Source organism: Acomys russatus, chromosome 1 (genome assembly GCF_903995435.1).
Source record: "Acomys russatus chromosome 1, mAcoRus1.1, whole genome shotgun sequence".
Classification (NCBI taxonomy): Eukaryota; Metazoa; Chordata; class Mammalia; order Rodentia; family Muridae; genus Acomys; species Acomys russatus.
The window spans coordinates 117571110-117591109 of NC_067137.1; the positions used below are offsets into that span (position 1 = coordinate 117571110).

At 41.9% G+C, this 20000-nt stretch overlaps 1 long non-coding RNA gene and 8 other non-coding genes across 9 annotated transcripts; all 9 read left to right on the plus strand.

The window, feature by feature from the left end:
* The first annotated feature begins 4879 nt into the window (after positions 1 to 4879).
* On the plus strand, positions 4880 to 4949 carry LOC127197230 (small nucleolar RNA SNORD113/SNORD114 family). Its single transcript, XR_007831629.1, has one exon. It is a non-coding gene; the product is annotated as a small nucleolar RNA SNORD113/SNORD114 family (small nucleolar RNA).
* A 3539-nt stretch (positions 4950 to 8488) lies between these two features.
* Positions 8489 to 8558, plus strand: LOC127197242 (small nucleolar RNA SNORD113/SNORD114 family). The gene has a single exon (XR_007831631.1). It is a non-coding gene; the product is annotated as a small nucleolar RNA SNORD113/SNORD114 family (small nucleolar RNA).
* A 6509-nt stretch (positions 8559 to 15067) lies between these two features.
* Positions 15068 to 15142, plus strand: LOC127197119 (small nucleolar RNA SNORD113/SNORD114 family). Its single transcript, XR_007831598.1, has one exon. It is a non-coding gene; the product is annotated as a small nucleolar RNA SNORD113/SNORD114 family (small nucleolar RNA).
* A 228-nt stretch (positions 15143 to 15370) lies between these two features.
* On the plus strand, positions 15371 to 17132 carry LOC127194139 (uncharacterized). The gene is made up of 3 exons (XR_007831246.1): positions 15371 to 15702; positions 16229 to 16356; positions 17094 to 17132. It is a non-coding gene; the product is annotated as an uncharacterized LOC127194139 (long non-coding RNA).
* LOC127197131 (small nucleolar RNA SNORD113/SNORD114 family) lies at positions 15835 to 15908 on the plus strand. Its single transcript, XR_007831604.1, has one exon. It is a non-coding gene; the product is annotated as a small nucleolar RNA SNORD113/SNORD114 family (small nucleolar RNA).
* On the plus strand, positions 16558 to 16632 carry LOC127197126 (small nucleolar RNA SNORD113/SNORD114 family). The gene has a single exon (XR_007831603.1). It is a non-coding gene; the product is annotated as a small nucleolar RNA SNORD113/SNORD114 family (small nucleolar RNA).
* Positions 17133 to 17472: 340 nt separating the features above from the next.
* LOC127197149 (small nucleolar RNA SNORD113/SNORD114 family) lies at positions 17473 to 17547 on the plus strand. The gene has a single exon (XR_007831607.1). It is a non-coding gene; the product is annotated as a small nucleolar RNA SNORD113/SNORD114 family (small nucleolar RNA).
* Positions 17548 to 18190: 643 nt separating this feature from the next.
* LOC127197271 (small nucleolar RNA SNORD113/SNORD114 family) lies at positions 18191 to 18265 on the plus strand. The gene has a single exon (XR_007831638.1). It is a non-coding gene; the product is annotated as a small nucleolar RNA SNORD113/SNORD114 family (small nucleolar RNA).
* A 784-nt stretch (positions 18266 to 19049) lies between these two features.
* LOC127197219 (small nucleolar RNA SNORD113/SNORD114 family) lies at positions 19050 to 19123 on the plus strand. Its single transcript, XR_007831627.1, has one exon. It is a non-coding gene; the product is annotated as a small nucleolar RNA SNORD113/SNORD114 family (small nucleolar RNA).
* Positions 19124 to 20000: the final 877 nt, after the last annotated feature.

Genomic DNA, 20000 nt, shown 5'->3' on the forward strand with positions numbered 1-20000 from the left:
TTGGGGCACTTGTCCTAAAACATTCTTGGTGCTTTTCATATGTATTAAAATTGATAGGCTCTATTGCCAGAGAGCAATAGAAATTGAGAGTGCTGGGCTCACCAACTACAGAGGAATTTACATCTCTTAGCCTTGGGCTTTCTGAATCATGTATTTATTTCAGTAGAAACAATGAACAAATAATTTGTTCAGTAAAAATGCAAAAGTGAACGGGGAAAGGTAGTCTTAACCATGGATTCATGATGCGTACTGGTTTGTTATGTATTGCAACAATGAGTTCCATGTCCAAGAGACTCTAGGCTGTTGTCTGTTCCAGGCAGAGAGCTGATCTCAGGGTTGATTTTACCTTCTCTGCTTTGCACTTCTCAGGATGGGACCCTTGTGCTGCTGTGAGAAGCCCGTAAGTGCACAAGAGAGGGACCAATGTGAGGAAGAGAGGCCATGATGTGTGTGGGTGGCCTGTTTAAGACACGCAGTGACTGCTGTTTGGTAAGTAGCAACTGTAATCAGTGAAGCCCAATGATGGCCAATGAAATTATAGAATGTTATGAAATATTATATTGATGAATTGATTAGTTGAGTAATTGGTTTTATGAAAATGACTGATAAAAAGAGATGCATTCCATGGCATAAGCAAATCTATAGGTGCATTTTAGGGACAACTATAGGTCTTGCCCTCCCATGAGCATTATGGTTCATAGGCAGCTAATGGTGTTCAGGAAGTGAAAATCAATTAGTAAATAACTGTACATTTTTAATTTTAAAAAGACATCTTTTGGCCCAGTGTCTTGTCCCAATGATTATAACTAGTGGTGTGGAGCAGTCACACAGGATTACTACCATATGCATCTGGAACTGTGGGGTTTGCACTTCCTGGGATCATTTGCGAACGATGCAGTGGGCTAACGCTGATGAAGCATACAAATCTCTTGTTTCACATGTGGCAGAGTGGTTTAGTTTTCTGATTTACTGATTGATCTTAATAGAATGTATAATCTAAACATAAATGGCCCAAAGTCATGAATGGAATCAAATCTTAACTATTAAATCCATATTTTTTCCCACATTGTTTTATAGCACAGTCAAAACAAAACAAACAAAAACAAAACAAAACAACAACAACAAAAAAACCAATTCTTCAAAAAATCCCCAAACACGTTTTTCTCTATTACCTTTATTGGAAATGAGTCTATCGTCAGGTAATAGAAAAACACTCAGTAACTTGTTTGGGCCTTTGCTAGCTTGTTCCTGAGTGCTGATGTGTCATAAGTAAATCAATAAACACAAGGGCTGTGGAGGAGGAGAGACGCGTCTCCTAAAGAACATCCTCCTTAAGAGCTTGTTTACTGGAGCAGGGCTTGTGATTTTGTCTCTAACACTGCTGTCCGTGGATAAAAATAGAATAAGCCTGTGACCCACGTCAGCAGCCAGCTTATACACAGATGTGTGAGTACTCAGTGTCTCTGTCGCAGGTACTTGTGACTTTATATGTTTTTGACCTTTAGCAAATTTGGAAAAAAAGTTACGTAAATATCCAAATTAAAGCATGTAAAGAAAGGAAAGTGAGCTAGCCATGTACCTTATGTACCTAGTGTGAGTGTGTTTACTACCGTGAATTATGAATTAATCACTGTGCTACAACAGAGCCCTGTTTAAAAGGAGATCAGGTTTCTCATTCATTTGCATCCCTGTGCATTTTCCATTTTAAATGTCCCCATTTCTTCCTCATTTCCGCATTAACACATCCATAGCTCAGATATTTGAAGTTTCTAGTAGACACATGTAATGACATTATGGTGCGAGGAGACCAGTGGGTAACGTGAACTAGACAATGATGATGCGTGGTCAATGGGGTGACTGCGTTCTGCTTTTTCTCCACCTGGTCAACAGTCCCTGGGGGCAATGTGATAGAGAGTGCCCCAGTTAGTAACCATGGTGACAGAAGCCATTGCAGGGAGCTGTGAGGTCCCTGCCTTCATCTGAGGTCCTCCAGGGTGTCCACTAAGTTGCTAGTAAAAATAAGCTAATGTCCTTATCCTGCGCCACTTGTGAGTTTCAACCTGATTGTTATATTATGAAAAAAAAAAAGGACATTAAATTATTATCCATAGGAGAAAACCATGATATAATGGATGAGATATATTTTATAACATTTTAAAACTTTTAAAATATCTTTAATATTTTAAAAATACTTTTTTAATATTGTGCACAATGAATTATCTTGGGTGAGGCCAAGAGAACAGCCAACACTCTCCCTTCATGCAGGTTTTCACATGTACTCATTGCATGTGTTAAAAATGTAAAGGGACTGTACATAATAGCCAGTGTCCAGGAAACTCAGCTTGTCTGATCAACAGAGAGCCAACCTTTGTGCTACATTCAAATATTAGTACAATGTTTAAAAGATCAAGTCTAGGTTGCTAACTCTTCTGAAGTTTTTTAAATAATATTTTTATTTATTATTTGAAATTTTTATACATGCATACGGAGTATCTTGGTCCTAGAGTCATCAAATACATCTCTCTACCAATTTTACTTCCTTTAAAATATTTTTAAATTATCATTATTAGTAGTATTTATATTCACTCACTGAGTCAAAATAGAACTTCCCAGAAGCTTCGAGGTATGAGTCCTCCACTGAGGCAAGGGCAAGCTGCTGGTAGCCAACTCCCAAAGAAAAGTATCTTTTTATCCCCCAGCTTTTGATTAGCATACTTTAATTAATAGTAGTGGCTTCATTATGGAATTTTCATATATTTATATAAGTTATTTTGATCACATTTGTGCCCCATTAGCATTTCTAATCCCACTGATCCCGTCCTTTTCCAATTTAGTCTCTTTTTTTTACATACACGTCTTCAGTCTCTGAGTGTTAGTGCATGTGTGTAAAATATTGACAAGTCCTCTAATATTCCTTAAGAGATAAATATGTTTAATATAGATATCATATAAGATAAAAACACTTTTACTGTGGAGCAAGAATGCAGAGATGTACATACTGGTGTCAGAGAGCTGGTGGTAGCTCATGCTGTGAGTAGGGAGATCATAGGGATTACCCAGGGATGGGCAAGGCGGGAGGGCCCAGGATGAGGACTGTGTGTCTTCCAACTGTGTCTATAACCAAAGTGCCCATGACCTTCTGAGGTTCCTTGCAAGCAGGGATTTGCATGTTTGTCTCTGTGGCGTTGAGTACACAGACTCTGATAATATTCAAGGATCATCTTCTCAGTCTTTGTTTCACCATGGGGTTGATTTTGTGATTAAAAATCATCAAATGAAAGAATAAACATGGCGGTGAGGAAAATGAGGACGAACTCCATGCCAGCACAAAAGCATACACGGTGAGGTGAGTATCATTTAATGTATTGCAGGCCCCATGAAGCTCACACTAAGCATGAGGTGGATGGGGGGAGGCTGCCTTTTGGGTAAGTGGGTTGAGTAACGACATGGAATAGTCAGGGTTCTTACTTTGGGTCCATGAAGAGTTCATATGCTTAAGAAAAACAACAACAAAAACAAAGAAGAAACAAGCCCTCTCCCCCACCACCACCACAAAATATACCATGAGGTAATAAAGACTAAAATGACTAAGAAAATGAAATTTGAAAGGCATGGTCAATATAATGGCTATTGATAGTGGGTGATTTTAAATGTTGTTTTCAGCGAGGGTCCCACTGTGTAGCCCTGGAAATGATTATGTAGGCCTTGACCTCACAGAAATCCACCTACCTCTTCCTCCTGAGTTCTGGGACTAAGTCCCACTACACTTGTCATCTCAACATTTTATTTATCTCTCAATATTTTTTAATTAGTGTCATCATATGGCCATGAGATCAAGGTGTGACGAACAGAGACAAAAATCAGTGTTAAGGCAATTTTTTACAGTATTAGTTGCTTTTTTAAAATTAGGAACTAATTTCAAAATGCACTTAGGTAGTTTAAGAATCCAGCCAGCAGTCACTATGGGATCCATAGAATATATGTTCTTCAGTAGACATTTACAAGGCTTGGATTGATTCCTGAAAGGCACTTTTTAAAGATAGATGACTCTATCTAGGTCTTATGAATACAGCAATATATTTGATTATATTGGAAGTCATGTACCTGTTCTTGTTTACTAATTTTAAATTTAAAAGATTAAATGTGGAAAGGGAAGAGGAAGGGTTCAAACCTTGACCCATGATGATGATTGCATGTACACACCATGAGTGATGAATAATTCATGCCAAAAACCCTAGTTTGGTTCAGAGACAGTGATCAGTTGTTTTAACTTTGCTGGGACTAAGCTGGAGACATCCACTCTTCCCAAAGGTCATGTTCTTTGGAGTTTGTGCTTCATGAATTTTTATTGTTACTATAAGAAGAAATCAGTGGCCAAATTTACACTCTAATTACATAAAGAACAATGAAGAAGTTTGTCCCGTTTTTAAAAAAATATGTAGGGAGGCAAGAAATATTATTAATATAATTTGCAAATACTGAAGTCCTTGGGTCAGTGGTTCTGGGGAGCTGTCTTACTGCCCAAGATTGTATAGACAGGCACACATGTGGAAGTCAGTGATTGTAGCCACTGCTCTTGGCTTAGTTGGGGTAGCTTGCCTCTGGATGCTTCACTATAAGTTTGCACTGTGTCAGATAGAGCCAAGAACTACCACTAGAGCTAAGTTAAAAGAATGGATTGTTAGGTTCATAGACACGTAGACTCAGATGATTGATGAGATACGGAAATTGATGTGAGATGGTTCCTAGAATCAGAAAGAGAATATCAAAGCCATTCTCAGTCAGGTGTGTGGATACAAGTATAAAGTTACCATTAGCAACTTAGTGACTCAGTGAATAGACAATATAGAAGCAACTAGAAAATAGAAATGACTGGCTCTAGATCCAAGCTTACCAGTGTTGGTGTGTGAATCATACATGATGCACGCATATCTGAAACTGAGGTCTATAAGGAGGAATGTAGTGCTTCCATTTTAAAGTGCCTCTGCAGACAGATGTCTGTAACAGTTTTCTATGGTTACATGTTTTTGTTTTATTTTCACTATAGGGTTATTGTGAGAAATCAATGAGCTAAAATAGATGAAGTAACATCTAGCCCACAGTACTCATAGGACCATAATACTAATACATACTGAAGACAGGATGGTGCAACAGAAATTAAATGGAATGTGCATTTGTGCACATGGCTAATGTTAGTGTTCTGTGTGTCACACACAAGGAGACAGACAACGTTCTCCATCACTCTTGTTTAAAAGTATTCATTTTATTTAAAATGTATTCCAGATGATTCTATGGGAAAGCTGAGAAGAAACAGCACATGGTAGTACGGTCTCAGGCTCCTTGTCTCTTCTCTTGTGCATACCACACCATAGCCATACGTTGTGAGTGGACGATCCTCCAAGGTTAGGCACTCTGTACCATGCTGAGAAGGAGAGTAAGGCCAACGTGAACTCAAGGCTTCTTGTTTTGTCTTGGGTGATTTGAGGTATCTTTTAGCACACGTTTGTAGGGTAGCTAATGATTGCCAACTGAATACAAATGGTACAATTAGGGACTGTGTGAAATTTTTTATTCATAATGGAAATACGGAAACTGTCATGAATTAATCCAAAGGATACGCCAGTGTTAGAGAGAGGGTGTCCATGAACAGATTACTAACAACAGCTATAATAATAGCCTTCCCACTCTATGGAAAGGGATTGTAGATCATAGGGCTTAAAATTATAATTAATTGATCAATTTTAAAAGTAGAAATGATTATAGAACAGAGAACCCAATCACTCAATCCTGGATCACTGATGATCAATGACTTAATATGAGTCATAGGCAATGGACTCCGGGCCCAGCCTCATGCTCGATTTTTCTCAGTCAGTAAAATGGAATGTATTTGTTTTCAGTGTACATGTTCATTTATTTCCATCTTGTTAGTCTGAAGGGGTTGATGTCTGGATAGAAATAGCTTTTGTATTCTCATGTCTTCTTTGGCTAGAGATGAGGTAGACAGTATAATTAATAGATAACAGTCAACATTTGGGTCAAGGAAAGTAGCAATAAAGAGCCTCCAAATAATGACTTTCTAAACAGCCAGCTGAAGGAAGGATGAGCAAAACTAAAATAGATTAGACCTTCTTTTAATGAGCTGCTGTGCTTTGATGTCCTGGGCCCGGATGCTCTGAGCCGGGGGACACCTCCTCCCAGGGCCTTGAGCTCCATGGTTACATGCATGTGTGTCAGGGACACGAAAGGGTGCCTGATAATAACCACAGTGGCTGTTTTGACTTTTCAAAAGAATTGAAGTTAACTGGAGAAGCTGAAATGTGCCTATGGTAACGTTAGGCTGGAAGTAAAGATTGCACTGAGTCCTTTGTGTCTGAACCACTGACCTTGGTTTATACAATATGTCTGGACTCTCTGGAAACAATTACATAGAAACATCTTAGTGACTGATCAGGAGTCTACTTTTTATTACATTTATATATGTTTTTTTAACCTGTGAGTTAATCAACAAACTGATGTGCCGTAGAGAAAGAAGAGCAATCTGGTTGTTACCTAAAGTCACCTTACTAACTGTACTTTACCAAAGCCACCTAATGGTGACCCAGTACCAAAGGGTTCTCCTTTAGCACCCCTCCCCCCTTCCTTCCTTCCCACTTCTCCTTCCCTGACTTCCCTGAGATCAGTTTTCAATATAAATGGGCTCATGTACTACTTGCCCTTTCTGAGCCTGAATTATTTCTCTTAATTCAACCCATCCCATTCACAATGTCAATTAAAAATAGTTTATATCCAAATGGAATCTGACAAGGGCTTAATAGTTTAGTATCTTTACCATGTTCCAGTGTTTGGATTCATACTCACACACATTTGGGTAGACTTTGTGTGATATATGTATGTATATATATAGAGAGATAGATAGATAGATAGATAGAGATAGAGAGAGAGATAGAGAGAGAGAGAGAGAGAGAGAGAGAGAGAGAGAGAGAGAGAGAGAGAGACAGACAGACATAGGGATCATCCCAGAGGGTGTAAGGTGTTGGATATGAACAGAATCCATTATATACAGGTACGGAATTCTCAGGCTATATTTAAAAACTTAAAAAGCCATAATAATATAGAAAACTGAAGACACCTCATCAGAAAAACAACAATAATTTGATTTGAAATGGGAAGGGTTCTCTGAGCCCCTTTGGAAAACAGACCCAATGTGCCAGCCATCATGCTCTGAGCATATGCATCGTGCTTATTGGGATACTTTAATTAATAACTTAGAATAAAAATAGAAACGTTATAATTAAAAAGGCAAACATGAGCAAGTGAGGGTGGCTGCTGTCGGGGTGAATAAAATATGCCTGGACTCTAGAGTCCAATGCAAAATAAATACAGTTCATCACCTCATTAGCACGTGTTTTTGGAGAAAGGTTTGACAATGTTCAAGGATCTTGGTGCTGGCCTTTGTGTCAAAATGAGATGAACGAGAATATCAATCACTTAGTTAGGGAAATATTGTTCAGCTACAAAAATACGTGGCCAGTGACATTATAATGTGTTAGGAAACCAGGGAGCTCCAAATGTAGCTACCTGACTCCCTTCCTCACTTTCTTTGGCTAAAGATGGTACAGACTTTACATGGTAAAGACAGTGTTATCTGTACATGAAAATTTTAAATTTCTCTTTTTTTAAGAGGGAAAAATAAACCCTTACCCTACTAAGTTAATGAATGTATAAATGACTCTCGAAGCCAGTGGTTCTCAGCCTACGGGCCGTAACCCCTTTGGGGGGTATGAAATAACCCTTTTACAGGATTCATATATCAGACATCCTGCGTGTCAGGTATTTTCATTACAATTCATAACAACAGCAAAACTATAGTTATGAAATAGCAACAAAAGTAATTTTATAGTTGTGAGGGGTCACTGCAACATGAGGAACTGAAGTAAAGGGTTGCAGCATTAGGAAGGTGGAGAACCACTGCTCTAAACTGAAGATAAAGTTAGGGGCCAGTGGGGAGAATGGCTCAATTTTTCTTCTCTCAGACCTGCTTTTGAAATCATGTGTTCTTTTCCCTGCTCTTTCCTATGGACCTGTGTGAGCTGATGGAATTCTCCACGGTACAGTTCTCTCTGGTCTGTCTCTGTTGGGAGCCTGCAGGATGATGTATGTAATATTTCTAATTTCTACTTTAGTTCGGGTGGTTTATTTATGGAGAATCCATTGTATTTTAGAATTTTTGTGGGGTAGTCATGTAAGACTAACTGAAGCCATTTTACATTTTAGATTAAAAACGAATGATTATGCTGATTAGTATTATGCATATAAGGCTAAGGATAATTAACTGAAGGTATAGATTGACCCAGGCTTCATTTTGGATTACAACAGCTATGTTCTTGTTGGAGTTTTCCAATTATAATATTTTAAAAATATTATTAGTGATTTAATAGATTAGTTTCCACACAATATAGAAATAAGTGAGGGGGTATTGGGCCTTCCCTGGGCTAGTGATGCCAACCATCAGTGAATGATTTGCAAATGATGAATGAGTCTCGAACTCTGAGGTCTAAAACAATGGACAAGGATTGGAGCATGAGGATCTATTTTCTATTCTCTGCTTTTCAACACGGGTGTTCCAGAAAGGTGGGTTCTTCTGTGGCGCCCTCCTTGTTACTCACATCCCCCATTGTGAGAAATAGTATTTTCTTATTGTTTATTTTTTCCTGTATTTTACCAAAAGATATTTTATTTAAAAAAAAATCAATGGATTCACAACATATCATCTATAAAAGGTTAATAGTGGCATTTAATGATTATTCCATACATGAAGAAAAGAGAACAGTAGCCAAAAGATATAATGGTTGACAAGTTTTAATCTATAGACAAATATGAGGGACCACATGTTTTTCTCGTTAATGAATCAATGCACAAGTTGAGAAGGTATTAGGGAATGGAGACCCATCCAGCGTCTGGTACCACCTGACGAAGGTGACATGTGAGTCACACATGTTGAACACCGTATGTCTGGAACAAACAGTCAGGTCCTTACTTAACCTCTTGTTCTATGTTAAAGTGTCCACGTACAAAGATCTCATTAATATATTTGTATTCCTTTAAGTATTATAAAATAATCAGGACAGGTTGAATAAACAAATGTATGGATAGAGATGAAGAAAGTAAAATGTTGTACATTATTCAAATATGCATCTAGGATACAGGCATTAGACATTTTGTTCTTTTAGTTTTCTAATGAGGTCTCCCTAGATGGACCAAGATGTTCTCAAACTCCTAGCCCCTCTGGGTAGGTCAAATTTTGGTCACTTGTCACCAAGCCTCGTACAGCAGAAAATGATCAAGTGCATTATAGCTCTGGACTAAAGACGATGCAGACAAGTAATTGTCAATTATTAAAATAATTGTCAATTATTAAAATATATCAATTATAAATTTGAAGTTAACAAAGAAGAAAAGGAATACATATATCTGCTGTAAACATATGGAAGGTCATGTTCAAGCATCGTAGAAAATGAGTCAATGGAGAGACTGTGTCTGGCCTCCCATTTATCTCTGCCTTGTACCCCTCAAATGGAGGCACTGGGTTGGGACAGAATCTCTGGACAGATGCTTCCTGACATGCTGTGTGTTTGCACTGTGTGTAACAGCCAACACTCTTATTTTCCTTGAGAAGCAGACAATGAGACACTCATGTATGGATGGTTTTATTAGTAGGTTTGTGGCAGGGAGCAGAAGAAAAGTGATGTCACTTGAAAGTGCTGTCTTTTTCCTCCTCATTTTGCCTGATGCCAAACAGAAATGATTTCGGACAAAGTGATGCCTTGAGGTGTCTTGCTAGATGCTTACTTTGTATAATTTTCCCGTCAGGCCAAGCATATCCATTCTCTCATAATAATTTTCTCATTGTCCTGAAAATTCGTTATTCTCTTTTCTACCTTTTTAAGATATTAAGAAGCTATCATTTAGAGTTGCTCCAGCACACCCTAAGGCTTCTGAGGGCCATTAAACTGTAAACTTAGCAGCTTTTCCTCATTTCTCTCCTCCCATCTAAACCATCTGATGACTATCACTCCACACTCAACTCCCAGTATATGAACTCTTCGGTGGCCCACATGAGTGAGTCCGTGTTGTGTTTGTATTTCCTTCGATATGATCATCTCCATGCTGTAACTAACATACAGCATGTCAACCACCTTTATGGCTGACGGCACCTAACGTGCTGCTTATATCTAGAGCGGTGGCTCCCAGCCTTCCTAATGCTGCCACCCTTCAGTTTCTTGTGTTATTGTAACCCCCAAGATAAAATTATTTCCGTTGCTACTGCACAACTGTAATGTTTCTTCCATTATGAATTGTGATGTTAATGTCTGTGTTTTCTCATGGGTTAGGTGACCCCTGTGAAGGTGTACAAATAGCCAGGAAATCCATGAAAGAAAGAGTGCCCAGGGTGATCAATCACCAGGAGGATGCAAATCAAAATAACAGCAAGATAACCCCTCCCTCCAGTAAGAAAGGCTCTCATCAAGAAAATCTAATGGTAGCAATGACTAGCAAAGAGGTAGATAGTTTTCTTTCTACATTGTTGATGGGAATACCAATTAATAGAACATTATAGAAAACAGCATGGAGGTTCCTCAAAAAAAAAAAAAACCCTAAACAAACACAATTGTCTGATAATCCAGCCAACCCTTTAGTGGGTCTGCATGGAAAGAAAATGGTGCCTTTGTATCAAAGAGATATTTGCATTCCCATGTTCACTGCTGTCTACAAGTGCTAAAATGGGACAGACTTGCATAGCCATCAGCTGATGAGCAGGTTCAGGAAATGTGGTACCTACATGCATGGAACAGTGCTCACCCAAATAACGGATAACTGCAGCCTAATGAGAGATTGATGTCAGCTGTATTTTCTGATTGATCACTGCCACGCTGAGGCCAATTAACAAAAGTTAAAGTCTCAAGTGGAATAGGATTCTACAGACAGATGTTAACCTCTCAAGCATCATGTTCTTAGATTTTTATGAATTGGGCTATTTTATTTACTTAATAGCTTAGAATAAAGTAAATTCAAATAAGGTAAGAGGTTAAACTATGACCCAATGATGATAGCAGGCATTGAGAATGAGCCTTACACAGTGCAGGAAACCTATTTGAACTCTAATAACAAAATGTAGGGTGGCCCATTTTCTTGGTGGAGGACACTCTAGCCCAGTGGCTCTCAACCTGTGAATCTCTCACCCTTTAGGGATCAAATGACCCTTTCCCAGGGGGTGGGGTCACTTACCATATATCCTGCATATCCTGTTTAAATTATGATTCATAACAGTAGAAAAAGTATAGTTCTGAAGGTATAACAAAAATAATTTTATGGCTATGGGTCACCACAATGTGAGGCGCTGTATTAAAGGGCCATGGCATTAGGGAAGTAGAGAAGCACTGCTCTAGACATATTTAGGAATATACAAGGGCCTTGATATATGTGTTGATTCTGTCATTAGAATTAAGCAGTGGAGCTATAATCTAGCTAATAACTGATACAAACATGTGCAGCGTGTCAGGAGCCCACCGGGAGTACTTGCTATGTTAGGAAAACAGTGAAGCAGAGTGGGCAATGACTAACTCCTATCCTCTCATCCACAGCTACTATAGACAGCAGATGTTGGAGCCTTATTCATCATCTGGCTGTGGGGTTATCTTAAATTGGCTTCTAATTTAAAGTGTTTCCATATCTTTTATTTAGGCAAAACTATGCACCATTAAATTAATGAGAGAATAAGTCAATTCAGAAAGCAAAAAGCTAGAAACCAAAGATCTGTAGAAAGAATGTCCCAGCTTTTCATCTTCTTCATGTTTATTTGCTCTGTTCTGTGCTCTTCCTAGTGGTCTCGTGAGAGCCGGAGCTAGAATTCTCCAAGGTTGGTGCTTAGTGCTGCATCTCTCACTGGGATCTGGAAATCGGTGTGAGTAATAGGCAGAGACCTTGTTTTGGTTTTCATGGATGATTTACTCTCTGTTTTCAAACTAGGCAGTGATCGATGATCTAGTGCAGTCCTCTGTGGACCATGAGGGGTGTTTTACCTGAGTAACTGATATAGTGAAAGGTTGTAGGTTTTATGTCCCAAATAGCATGGTCTTGTTGTGCTCATATACGCCAATGGCTTCAAGACTCATCGCTAGTGGATTAATGGATTGGGAACCAAACACTGTAGATAAGAATAAAAGAGAGATCAGTCATCATAACTGCCAGTGAATGAGTCTCAGAGAATAAATAACATGTGTCTGAAACTCGGGGGTCCAACACGAAAGACAAATGCATAAGCAGGGACCTGTGGAAGGGAAGGTCATTTATTATACCCTACTCTGTTTTCTACTCCCTAGAATTGCCACTCCTGGAGGCGGGGATTTTTACATATTCCACAGTTACTGGTTTATTGGTCATACCTCTGAATTTTGTATCTCTTGATCTTTGCACAAGCATGAGCAGTAGTTATATTTTGTATGGTTTTGGTGGCATTGAAGGCTATTCTTTGCATGACTAAATAGTATGAAATCAATAATACTGATTTGATCAGATGTATGTGACAAATAAAAAAAACTAATCTATAGCAATACATGTGCTTCTTACATGGTGCTTACAGCTTTAAAGAAAAGCTTTGGGCAAAGCAAAATGGCTAGCTAAAGTGATGATCTTATTATGCCTCATATGCATGTGCTGAATTTGCATTCTACAATTTATAAATTCACAGTTAGATAGTAATTATTACAGAACTCGAAAACCTGTATATTCCTCTAGTGTAAAACAATCCAATACTTAGGTATAGGTAAAGTGGAATCTATGTAGGATGGTTGATGACAACTGTTGTCATGTGACTGTCAGATGACAGAACCGGGTGTCTGAAATGTGGAGGTGCAACCCCAAAGATAACGGGATAATCACAGTTACAAAAGGATGTTTCACATTTCAGTCATGTTCCTCTCTTGGACTCTCTAGAATGAGCATTCCTAAGAGGATTGGGCCATCTTACATAGACACCAGCTTACAAATTGACTAAATGTGTTAGAGCCTGGAGCCAGTGTGGGTACTAGGTGACAGGTGGTCTGTCGAAAGTTAGTCACTGCACGATTTAACAGGGAGACCTGTGGGGCCTTAAGGTGCTCAGCAGATAAAGCCCGATGACGCACCACAAAGTGATGGAAGAACAGGTTTTCCTAGAGTTCTCCTATTACTTCCATGGCCCTCTTCCTCACCACAGTTATGAATAACTGTCATAAAAATTAGTGTGAAATATGATTGGATTAGGCTAAATGCAACCAGTGAAACTAATTAAGTTATTGTGACTTAGAACAGTAGATTGGGTAAGTCTGTAAAACAAAGGCTCATCACCGAGCTTTGCGTTTCTACAAGATGAGCTTCCAGCTAGTTTCTGTGTTTGGGAAGGATAATAGAGCTTTCCATTGTTATTTATGATTGAATGACTCCATGAACAGCCAACAAGAAAGTCCATGGAGGGAGTGGTTACTAGAAGTCGGGATGGATGGGACACATGTGCCTGTCTCAGAGGTCTATCCGGCAGCAGATCTACATGACAAGCTCACCTATTTTATGCTTTAATTTGATTCCTAGAATGTCAGTCAAATAATAAAGGCAAATATGAAGGAAGGAGGGTGCCTCTGAGGGAAGCAAGGGCCACGCGAGTTGAATAATTTTGTGTGAAGTTAGGATAATATAAGTTACAGATAATGCCTTTTCCTGGTTAGTTTGGAGTACTTCATTTTGTAAAACGTGAGATAAATAGTTTTTAAAGTATGATATAACACCTAAAGGGGTCGACGTAAGAAGAAAATCAAAGGAAATTGGCGGAGGGTATAAATATGGTCCATATTTCTTAAAAATGCTTACAAAGGGCCTGGAAAGATTGTCCATGCACAGCAGTTTGGGTGGTCAGTGCTAGGTGGGCTAAGGAAATACATTAAGCTGCTATGAATGCAAGTGTCACAAAATGACAGATTTCAAAGCATTTTACTATCAACATGGTACTGGTTGAAAGATGTGTGGTAACTAAAATATAGAATGAATACAATATTGAGGAGAGTGAATCTCTGATTATTTAAATCTGTGTAGAGATTGGAGTATAATTAACATACATTTGAATGCAATGGTGATCTATGATTCACCATATAAATAATCAATGGTTGGGGGTAGATGAGAGAGAAAAGGGACTACCACAAAAGTAATGATAGACTTTGATATTATTGGAGTGACAACTGATAAGTACTGGGGATAAAAATGGAGGACAAGGAAAATGAAGCCTATAGTGCCAAATTATAACATAGGAATATAGATATATGCCTTATCGTGTAGATGTTTGGCCCATGGATTGATATTACCTTAAGTCCTTAAGGAAGGTGGAAAGATTTGAATTGACAAAACTGAGATAACAGTAGCAAAAATGATTTTATAAAAGGTAAGAATGGAACTGTAAGATAGAGAAGCAATTTGATCATGTGACCCTGAAGCAAGGGTAGCACAGACAGTCCTCTGCCTTAGAATTTGAGTTAGTCTCAGCTTAAAAAAAATCTACTTGAATATGAGGGAAGCCCACACATGACTCACCCCCTTAGAGAAAAAGCCTGAAACTGTAAACCAACCACCCCTGACAAGTAGGAATCCTGGCACAACCTTTACAGCAAGTCTCAATGTTGCTATTGTCTTCTCTGCCTTCTGCTCTCTAGGGAGGTGACCCAAGTGAGGTCAGCTGCTTGCTTTGATGAAGAGCCCCCTTGGGATGCCATGGCCACAGTCCAGAGCCCATGGATGCCAGAGGGCTCCAGCATTGATCCTCCTGTGGGCCCCTGCTCATAGGTAAGTAGGTTCTCCTCAAAGTGCTAGGGGTTAAGCAGAGCACTAAAGAGAGTTAAGTTAGTGCAAGGAGGAAGAACAGGCGTCCAGATGCCCCAGCACAGGGTAATAGTCTCCTACAGTGTGGTCTGCCAAGTCTGCCACACTGGCCACTGAATGAGGCCATCCCAATGTCTCCAGAGAGAGAGAGAGAGGGGCCCAACCCAGGACCGATGATGAGATCTGGTGGCATCTGAGTGTCTCTCGATGACAGCCATGAGAACAGAAATCTGAGGTCAGACACAGAACCACCGCAGTCAGGCCGACTTGAGATGCAAGCCTCTATAGACTGAGTCCAGGCAGAACAGGGTCACTCTTGTCACCTCTCTGCTCCTGGCTGAACCCCGACCAATTTCCATTAGCTAAGAACACATGGCTGACACATAGGGAGAGTCTGAGTAAAACATGTGTGACCATCAGCTGTGCTTAGGTGGGGATTGCCACAGCGTGGACATTCTGACGGGCGTGTCAAGAGATTGGGGAGCAGAGATGCTGACTGATGGAAGATATCATAGCATAGCCAAGCACCAACCATTTTTTTCTGGGGAGGAAAAGGAAGAGACAGGTGCAGCCTAGGTGAAGCCTATGAGCCTAGGTTCCTAAATGCAGAGGGCACGGCTTGCTGGTCTACAGGGTCTCAACATTGTCTCTCCCTGCTCTGCTCTGTACCCTTCAGAAAGGCTGTCACAAAGGATGGTTCTCCTGTGGCTGGTCGAGACCCCATCCCGCGGTTGCTTCACTCTGAGAGCCCAGAGTCCTGCTAACTGAGAGACAACATCTCCCTTGGTCACCAGACTTAAGGTATGAGCAGCTCCTTGGGGGTTACAGTACAGCAGAGTCTACTATCCTGGGATCAGAGCCCTCCCCTCCCTGCCAAAGCACTCCATAAGCTATGAGGCCTTGTAGTTGTCCAAGGAGAAAGAGGCCCCATCCATGACCGATGATGAGATCTGGTGGCGTTTGAGTGATATCCGTGAACGCCAGGTATCCAGAAATCTGAGGTCATTCTCCATGCCTGCCTTCCAGCTAACCTGGGGATGGAGGCCATAGGCATATGCCTGTCCCTTGTGGACCTGGTGCGAGGCAAAGGCTTGAGGGCTCTTTGACTATATGACTGAGAATCAAGGGTAGATCATCCAGTAGTCTACCTTGGAATTTAAGTTAGCCTCAGCTTGAAAAATCTATTTGAATATGCGGGAAGCCCACATGCACTCTTTGAGAGAGAAAGTTTGTAACAGCCCGTGCACCACCACAAATAGGAATCCTGCGCCAACCTTGTTAGCAAGTCTCAATATTTCTATTGCCTTCTCTGCCTTCTGCTCTCTAGGGAGGTGACCCAAGTGATGGAGGAAGTTTGCTGTGATGGAGAATTCCTGGGATGCCATGGCCACAGTCCAGAGCCCATGGATGCCAGAGGGCTCCAGCATTGATCCTCCTGTGGGCCCCTGCTCATAGGTAAGTAGGTTCTCCTCAAAGTGCTAGGGGTTAAGCAGAGCACTAAAGAGAGTTAAGTTAGTGCAAGGAGGAAGAACAGGCGTCCAGATGCCCCAGCACAGGTAATAGTCTCCTACAGTGTGGTCTGCCAAGTCTGCCACACTGGCCACTGAATGAGGCCATCCCAATGTCTCCAGAGAGAGAGAGAGAGGGGCCCAACCCAGGACCGATGATGAGATCTGGTGGCATCTGAGTGTCTCTCGATGACAGCCATGAGAACAGAAATCTGAGGTCAGACACAGAACCACCGCAGTCCGGCCACTTTGAGGTGCAAGTCTATTTAGACTGAGTCAGGCAATGAGGGTCACTCTAGAGACCTCTTCTCCTGCCTGAATCCAACCACTTTTCATTATTGGAAGAAACATGGCGGGCAGATAAGCAGAGTCTGGGTAAAATGGGTGGAACCATCAGCTGTGCTTGGGTTGGCAATGCCACAGTCAGAAAACTCCAAGGGTTGTGTTGACAGACGTGAGAACTGAGAAGTTAACCCTGGGCAGCACACTATAGCATAGCCAAGGTCCAGTCATTTTTCATGGCATATGAAAAGAAATGAGTATGCACTGGGTGGAGAATAAAGAAACAGGTGGGGCCTTGGTCAATCCACCGTCCTAGTCTCTGTAAATGCATAGGTCACGGAAGGAGCAGTGGACTGCAGTTTCTTAACATCTTTTCTCTCTTCTCTGCTCTGTACCTTTCAGAAAGGCTGTCTGAACAGATGGTACCCACGTGCCTCAAAAAAAAAAAAAAAAAAAACCCCACTCCATGAATCCATCACTGTGACATCCCAGAGCCCTGTGGACTGAGAAGCAGCATGTTAATCTTTCTTGGCCACCAGATGAATGGTAGGTGCAGTGGCAAGAGTGTTCATGCATGAGTGTAGTGCCATGAACCTGCTGATGCAGTAGGGCACTGGTGCGATTGGTGCAATAGTTCGTGATTATTAGAAGGTGATTCTAACGGCAGCTCCTTAGGGGGCTCAGTACAGCTGTCTAGTATGTTCACATCAGAGCCCTCCCCTCAGCACCCAATAAGAAGTAAAGCCCTGCAGCCAGACAGGGAGAGAGGGGGCCCCCATCCACGACCGATGATGAGATCTGGTGGCGTTTGAGTGATACTCCGTGAACGCCAGGTATCCAGAGATCTGAGGTCATTCTCCATGCCCGCGTTCCAGCTAAACTGTGGATGGAGGCCATAGGCATATCCCCGTCCCTTGTGGACCTGTGGTGCGAGACAAAGGCTTGAGGGCTCTTTGATCATATTACTGAGAGTCAAGGGAGTGCAGCCAGTGGTCTGCCTTGTTAATTTCAACTGTGGCTACAGAAATCTACTTGAATATGAGGGAAGCCCTCACACACTTCTTTAAAGAGAAAGCCTGTGACAGCACACGCACCGCCCCTGATATGTAGGAATCCTGGTCCAACCTTGAGAGCAAGTCTCAATGTTTCCATTTCTTCTTTTCCTTCTGGCTTCTAGGGAAGTGACCCAAGTGATGGCACAGGTTTGCAGTGATGGAGAGCTCCTGGGATGCCATGGCCACTGTGCAGAGCCATTGGTGGTCAGATGGCTCCAGCGTTGATGGTCCTGTGGACACCTGCTCATAGGTAAGAACTTTCTCCTTAAAGTGCTGGTGGTAAAGCAGAGAACTGAAGAGAATTAGCTTAGTGTAAGCCAGAAGAGCAGGCATCCCCATGCCCTAGCATAGGGTAGTAGTCTCCTACAGTGTGGTCTCCCGAGTCTGCCACACTGGTCAATGAGGGAGCCCATCTCGATGGCTCCAGAGAAAGGGACTCTACCCGAGACTGATAATGAGATCTGGTGGCATCTGAGTGCCTCTCAATGACAGCCATGAGAACAGAAATCAGAGGTCAGACACAGAACCCACCTGAGTTGGGCCAAGCCTCTGTAGACTGAGTCTGAGAAGAGCATGGTCAACCTTGTGACCTTGGCTCCTGGATGAACTGCACCAATTTCTGTTAGCTGAGGAAACATGGCGGGTGCATAGGTAGAGTTGGTTTAAGCATGTGGGACTATCTGCTGTTCTTGGTGGTCAAAGTCACAGGCTGGACCATTCGAGATGCATGTTGAGAGATAGGTGAGGTGACATCCCGACCCCATAAAGGACAGCGTAGCTTTGCCAAAAACCAGCCTTTTCTCCTGGCAAATGGCAAGAAATTAGTTTAGCCTGGGAGGTGCAGCTTAGGTACCCTAAATATGGAGGACATGGTTTGCTGGTCTGTAGAATCACAATGTTGTCTCTCCCTGCTCTGCTCTGTACCCTTCAGAAAGGCTGTCCCCATGCATGGTTCCCCTGTGCCTGGTCGAGAACCCATCCTGTGGTTTCTGCACTCTGAGAGTCCAGAGCCCTGCTGGAAGGCAACACCTGCATCTTCCCTTGGCCACCAGACTTAAGGTATGAGCGTGCTCACGTGAGTGTTCATGCATGAGCGCAGTGGCAACAGCATGCTCAAGCATTAGTGCACGAGTGCATAGGTGTAATCTGTGCATAAATTAGTAATGGTTCATAGGTGGTTTAATGGCAGCTCCTTAGGGATCTCAGTACAGCTGTCTAGTATGTTCAGATCAGAGCCCTCCCCTCAGCACCCCATAAGAAGTGAAGCCTTGCAGCTGGACAGGGAGAGAGGGGGCCCCCATCCACGACCGATGATGAGATCTGGTGGCGTTTGAGTGATATCCGTGAACGCCAGGTATCCAGAGATCTGAGGTCATTCTCCATGCCCGCGTTCCAGCTAATCTGTGGATGGAGGCCATAGGCATATGCCCGTCCCTTGTGGACCTGTGGTGTGAGGCAAAGGCTTGAGGGCTCTTTGATCATATTATTGAGAGTCAAAGTTAGCCTACCTGGTGGTCAGCCTTGGAATTTGAGTCATCCTTGGCTTCAACTATCTACTTGAATATGAGGGAAGGCCACACACACTCCCTTAAAGAGAAAGCCTGTGACAGGACACGCACCGCCCCTGAAATGTAGGAATCCTGGTCCAACCTTGAGAACAAGTCTCAATGTTTCTATTCCCTTCTATTCCTTCTGCTCTCTAGGGTGACCCAAGTGATGGCACAGGTTTGCTGTGGTGGAAAGCTCCTGGGATGCCATGGCCACTGTCCAGAGCCCATGGTGGCCAGAGGGCTCCAGCGTTGATCATCCTCTGGACACTTGCTCGTAGGTAAGGACTTTCTCCTCAAAGTGCTGGTGATAAAGCACAGAACTGAAGAGAATTAGCTTAGTGCAAGCCAGAAGAGCAGGCATCCCCATGCCCTAGCACAGGGTAGTAGTCTCCTACAGTGTGGTCTCCCGAGTCGGCCACACTGGTCAATGAGGGAGCCCATCTCGATGGCTCCAGAGAAAGGGGCTCTACCCGAAACCAATAATGAGATCCAGTGGTGTCTGAGTGCCTCTTGATGACAGCCATGAGAACAGAAATCTGAGGTCAGACACAGAGCTCACCTCAGTTGGGCCAAGCCTCTGTAGACTGAGTCTGGGCAGAGCATGGTCAACCTTGTGACCTTGGCTCCTGGATGAACTGCACTAATTTCCATTAGCTGAGGAAACATGGCGGGTGCATAGGCAGAGTTGGTCTAAACATGTGGGA